Raw genomic sequence first — 6,000 nt, forward strand, 5'->3', positions numbered from 1 at the left:
ATCGAATCGTCGTCTGACTAACAAATAAATTGAATATCCAAAGTTGATTTTTATCTATCTCTGTATTGAAGAACACGGCTAGATTTTTTTTCTGAAAAACTGAGCTGAAACAATCCAATTCATTTTTGCTAACAATGAGATCATTTTTGTAAGCCCGTACTATTTTGATGGCGCATAAATTTTAAGCGCCTATGATCTCAAAATGCACGACAAAATTTCATACGCATATGCTTGAGAGCTACAAAACCTACCAAAAACTCCTCCTTATTCCTTATCTTTCTACAATATCACCATCAAATAAAATCGATTGCACGATGATAACCAACACAGGTGAAACATTTCTCCCGCGACGAGAGATTTCCTTATTAAAAAAAGTGGCGTGATGTTCTGGTGTGTGTGCAGGAACGGCAAAACAAATCAACTTATTACGGTTGCTGTCAAGCAATGAAAAGTTGATTTTAACTTATTGTGGCAAGTAGCAGAGCGCAATAATGAACCAAACTTATTGCGCTCTTAAAGAGGTAATGCCAGCTGCTTATAGTATGCGGTACTCTTTCCATGTGGTTTTAAAGTAGTTTTATTGCCATTCTTATAATTGATTCAATAAGCTTGGCAAGGGTGGGCCACCTGGCTGTAAAGCAAACTTATAGCGGTTATCGGGAGGTTCTGATAGTATTTTTAGTTTTAACAGCAATTTTGCGAAATTGGCCATGAAAACCGCTTAAAGAATGCAATACGACTTAAATTGTTACTTGGGATGTGCATTCCCCATGTCATTTTTCATACCTCCTAAATAGTACCGCGACGAAAGAAAGTGTCGCATTACAAACGACTGAACCTCGCTGTTACCATACGTACAGCGACGGCTTTTCGAGTTGCTATCTCTGTCCCTTTCGCATGCTCACCGATCACGGATAAGTGATCGATGTACATAGCGCATAGATTACCAATACATAGAACGGTGCTTCAGGCGTCTCCAGCAGGAGACTTATAACTTATTTGGAAGAAAATATAAATTCATTCTGGTTATACCCTTCAAACAACGTGTTTCCATGCTCACCGGGCACATCGTAAAACATACGAAATCATGACAAGGATATACCTAACATAAAACGCACGCTCTTAAATCGTTCTGTATATTTGTCATAAAATTAACGTATGTTTTAGCAGCATAAGTTTTAAAATGTTGGGGGATTTCATGTATATCGAGTGTCGCGTGTGTACAATACACATAATTCAATGTTAAGTGGAAATAAAACTAATTGAAATGGATTTAATTATGCAGTGTTTGTAGGTACAGAATATATGGTTTGTTCGCCATTCTCATACGTTCTCATCTTTTCAAGTGAACTGTTGTGTTAGTGAAGTGACAGTAGAAGCGGCAAATTGAGAAGAAATGATTCCTATACGTCTACCAAAACAACTTCATATATTTTCCTTCCTTCTTCATCCCGTCCCGCTCTAATCTCCTATGCTTTTCATTTCCTATCAACTTTTGTCGCCGGGCATTTCGCGCTCCGTGCGACCCCACGTTGCTTAATCTAGCTCACTTGACTGCCATCTGGTTTTCGCGGTGCGCCGCGTCCGTTCAGCAACACCAGTCCGCCACCGCTCCCAGCTACCAATTCTCAAACCGCCCCAGTCCTTCCCGTGCCGACTTGCTTGTTTCCGCTGGCCCAATCCGAACAGTCCGTTCGAATCTGATGCCGCCGAAATTCGGAACACCGCACCGCAGAACAGAAACAGGAAAAAAGAAAAAGCCCTGTGCACAAATCACCACGTGAGCACAGATGTCGTCTAGTTTTTTGTCATTTCTAATTTTTGTTACCTCTCTGGAGGGCCTTCCTGGGTTTTCTCTCTTGAATGCCTCAGCGGGACTTTGTCCGTTGTTGGCGCTTGATCGTTCCCCGGCTCTTCTGCAACGAGGACGATGGCTTCAATATAGCGTTGCTATGTGAGGTTGCAATTTGTTCTTACCTAAAAGTAACTCCGTCCGCGGTTGACTCGCGATTTGCACCCGACGACTTCATACACAAAAAGAACAAAATTCTCGGTCGAATTGACTGTCTCCTGTTCGACAGTTGGTGTGATTCCTCATAAGCCGTGCGGCCTGTTTGTTGGCATTATTAGCAGCATCGCTTTGGTTAGAGACTGGCGGACTGTCAGCGGGTTGCTGTCAAATTTCAACTGCTTCAAAGTAGTGCGGTTTCTGGTAGCATAACAACTGAAAGTCGACATCTTCGCCATCGAAATACCCAGATTAGGCAAAATTTGGCCATTTTAGGTTGTGTTCCGGTAACCAGGAGTAGCCATAATGTATGCTTAATGTATGCTCATATGTGTGTAAATGTTATGTTTTAAATGTTCGGTATAGTTGTGTTGTTGGCCATTAGAAATTCGTTATTTAAAGTGGAAAATAAATCCAGCAGAAATTTTCAAGGGGTATTTTTTTCTAAAAATTGAAGTGTTCATGTAAATCTATTCTAACATTCTAACTGCTAGGTGGATTAATTTGGGTTTTCATATATATCTGTCGCTAAACGTGCTCAAATACGTTTATATTTTTATAAAAAATATGATATATTGTATTGTAACCTAATGTATTGAAACACAGTTATAATTTTTCATGAATATAAAACTCAGTGGCGTAGTTTAAATCGAGTATTTTTTGACAGAAGTTTGCTATTCCTCATTATTTCTCTCTTCGGCTGGGTCACGGTCTAAAAAATCAATACTTAGTTCAAAACTCGAAAAGAAAGCATCGATTTTGTATGAACGAGATGTGATAAATTACATACTAGCAACTGTTCAGGATTTGAATGCTTGCAATATTTAACAAAAGCAACTGAAGGATCCTTCGCTTTCAATCGCCTGATCATTTTTTGTTTAATTTCAAGCAGGACATCTGAGTCTAAAAAAGCCAATCCAACTTATTCTGGGTTTGAATATCTCAAGTGATCTTTCATCATTTCGGTTACAGCGTCTGAAACAACTTTATCAGTCTCGGCACATGTTAAAGAATCATGTAGAAAATTCATAACTTGATTAGTACATTGAATAGGCTTCGTACATCCTCAATGCTCTTGAGGATGTACGAAGCCTATACAAGGGTTGTATGCAAAGCCACGACCGCAAGGCTGACGTAGAAAATTAATCCACCTAGCAGTGAGACCCAGCCTTTCTCATTCAACATATACCCAGGTAGAAAAATAGACAACGGTGTTTACTATGTATCTCGAAACTGAAAAAATGCCGTACGTCACGCATGTTTGCTCTTCGAATGATATCGAATTGATCTCAGCAGTGTACTCCACGCGGCATTCTGCTATGTATTCTCTCTAAAGTGATTCACACTCTTCTACCGCTCAGCTGTGGTGTAAGCAGGTTGCCACATTTATACCTGTATTTTTTTGTCAAAATCTGTTTCTCTGTATCTCGGCCGATAATTCTGTATCGAGCAAATTAAGTATGTTGGATAGAAAAATTCTTACTAGCAGAATATATGTAAACATATTAGTGTTTTTTTTGCCATTGCTTTATCATTTTTTTAATCTAAAACTTTCAATAAGTAAGGCGATTATTAAATGTATATACTGATGATTATTCATGTTTCACTACATGACGTTTATAAATGTTTTTGCTTAATTTATCTGCATCGGTACCAACATAAACAGTAAGCCGATAAATCTACAGAATTAACCGCTACAGTCGACAAACAAATAAACAGTAACATCATAGTAAAATGCAAAATTTAACATATCAAATGTCTTCTCTTATTATTATTGCCTCAATGTTGTTTTTGAATGATCTGGTTCTTGAAAATGAATCGATTAGGTGATATTTCAATAAACTTAAAAGTACCTCAATTATCAGCAACCATTGCTGTATACACTGCATCAACTAGAGCAGGCTCCTGAAAAACGTTACCAATACCACTACAAATCATTATGACGATACCAACACCGATGAAATCGTTCCAAGCGAAGTGATTTGGAGCTGTCAAATACATTAAAAATACGCTAGAGCATCAAGTGCGTTATGCCCAACGCACATGCGTTGTACTGGTTCCAAGATAGATCATTAACTGCTCTAGGAAAGTTCATAAATGATCTGGTTACGCACACTATAACTTTTGCGTGTAGAAAAACTGTCTGAGAACTAGTTGCAGGGAATTAAATTAAAATGCATCATAAAAAAATATACACTGTACAAAAAAAATATCCTGACCAAAAAAAATGTTAAAAATGACCATTAAATTTCAATTTAGAAAAAAAAAGAGTTGAATAGTTTTTAATTTTTTTTTAAAGAAACTATGAAGTTATTATACGCAACTGTAGAAAAAAAAGTCCTGGATGGAGAAATGAAAAATATTTTTTTGTGGTAGATTATTTTTTTATAAAAATTCTAATTCAAACATTTTGCAAACTATTTGTATTCTGATGATTTTAAAAGATGCAGAGATTCATTTTGAATCAAAAAACTTCTGGTAGTTAACATTTTGAAGGCATCGGTTTTTGAGCTATTTTGAATTTAAGCTCGAAAAATTATTAATATTTAGGAAAATACACGTTAATTGGTCCGTGGTTCACCAGCAAAAAAACATACGTTCATTGGAATGCTTGATCAAAAATATACAATTCATTCTTTGACAACAAAACGGTTGGATAAATGAACTCAGGCGCTGTACCTTAGCCTACCTACACATTGCCGAATGTTTTATTAAAAATTATGCTTGTCGTGCAACACTACTAACTTGTTTACTAATAATAACTGTTTGTAGAGTACGTTACCAATAACTACTGGGTTACCTATAATATCTGTTTTCGTATATAAACACGATTGCACTTCTTCAGAGGTGTTAGCAACAGTTTGCATTTTGTGAAGATTATTAAAGTGAAAATGAAATATACCAAGCCCAAGTGCTGTAAACCCTTTCCTGATCGTCGGTGCTCATCAAGCTTACGCAAATTAAATGAAAACGTTATTGCAAAATTGAAAATATTGAACAGTCAAGCTCATTTTAATACGTTTTTATCAATTTGTGATTCGTGTAGATTATATTGTATCAAAGTGAAAGATGAATTTGATCTCGAAGAGCATCCACACAATTCATTCATGAAACCATCAACATAAGGATGTGGAAGAAACATTCTACCGACGGAGTTGTAACCATCTGCATCTGTATACGAATTGGCAGAGATACCATCTACTACAATATTGTCAAGAAAGCATTCAAAAAGAATACTCCAGAGCACAGAAAATTGAGTCATTCAACAAAGCCTAGCTGGAATCAACGTTTCACCGATATCACTGGCAAAGCTCAATCAGGAAAAATATCCTATAAACCGAAATTAATCCACCTAGCGGTCAGACCCAGCCTTTCTCATTCAAACTTTTATTTGTAAAAATATATTCACATGAGCGCTTCAATCCAATAAATGTATATTCACTCTTTAGGTTCTAAAATATTGATGTTGTAATTGAAGTATAAAATATGAAATTTGACGTAATGTTAGTGCTTCAGAAATAGCGAAATGACTCTTAATTTCGAACAATCTAATCACGAGCGATACCGGAAACGTTCAAATAGTACGATACCACATTTAAATTATGTTGAGCCCACATATGACGTCAAAGCAGGTATAGTTTCAAATATTCTTTGAATTTCTTTTCTTTTCATAAGTTTTGAGCCACATATCAAATTGCTATGAAGTTTGTTATTTGTATGTTTGAGAGATGAATCGTTAGTACGACACTAGTTATGTTTAAATAAGACATGTGATCTTTGAGATAATTGACTTTCGTTGTTTTATTAACAATTTAATACATGGGTGCTTAAGTTCGATTATAATCAAATGAAATGGGAATGTATAGGGCAGCCAAACTTTGAAACCACGTGTTCAATCATAATTCATCAGTTAACCCTTAACTAGCCCGTTCATCTGATAATAATATTGATCAAATCGGTTGTGTAGTTTCTAAGATAATGAAGATTCGTGA

General features: G+C 36.3%; 1 protein-coding gene and 1 long non-coding RNA gene across 2 annotated transcripts in view; one reads left to right on the plus strand and one right to left on the minus strand.

Annotated features, from left to right (window-relative positions):
• Window positions 1-6,000, plus strand: part of LOC129728745 (PDF receptor-like) — a 182,073-nt gene that overhangs the window by 48,072 nt on the left and 128,001 nt on the right. The window lies entirely within an intron of this gene.
• LOC129729993 (uncharacterized) lies at window positions 1,195-2,114 on the minus strand. The gene is made up of 3 exons (XR_008728775.1): window positions 1,978-2,114; window positions 1,829-1,916; window positions 1,195-1,762 (listed from the first exon to the last, which is right to left on the minus strand). It is a non-coding gene; the product is annotated as an uncharacterized LOC129729993 (long non-coding RNA).

The sequence above is a fragment of the Wyeomyia smithii genome, chromosome 3 (genome assembly GCF_029784165.1).
Source record: "Wyeomyia smithii strain HCP4-BCI-WySm-NY-G18 chromosome 3, ASM2978416v1, whole genome shotgun sequence".
Taxonomy (NCBI): Eukaryota; Metazoa; Arthropoda; class Insecta; order Diptera; family Culicidae; genus Wyeomyia; species Wyeomyia smithii.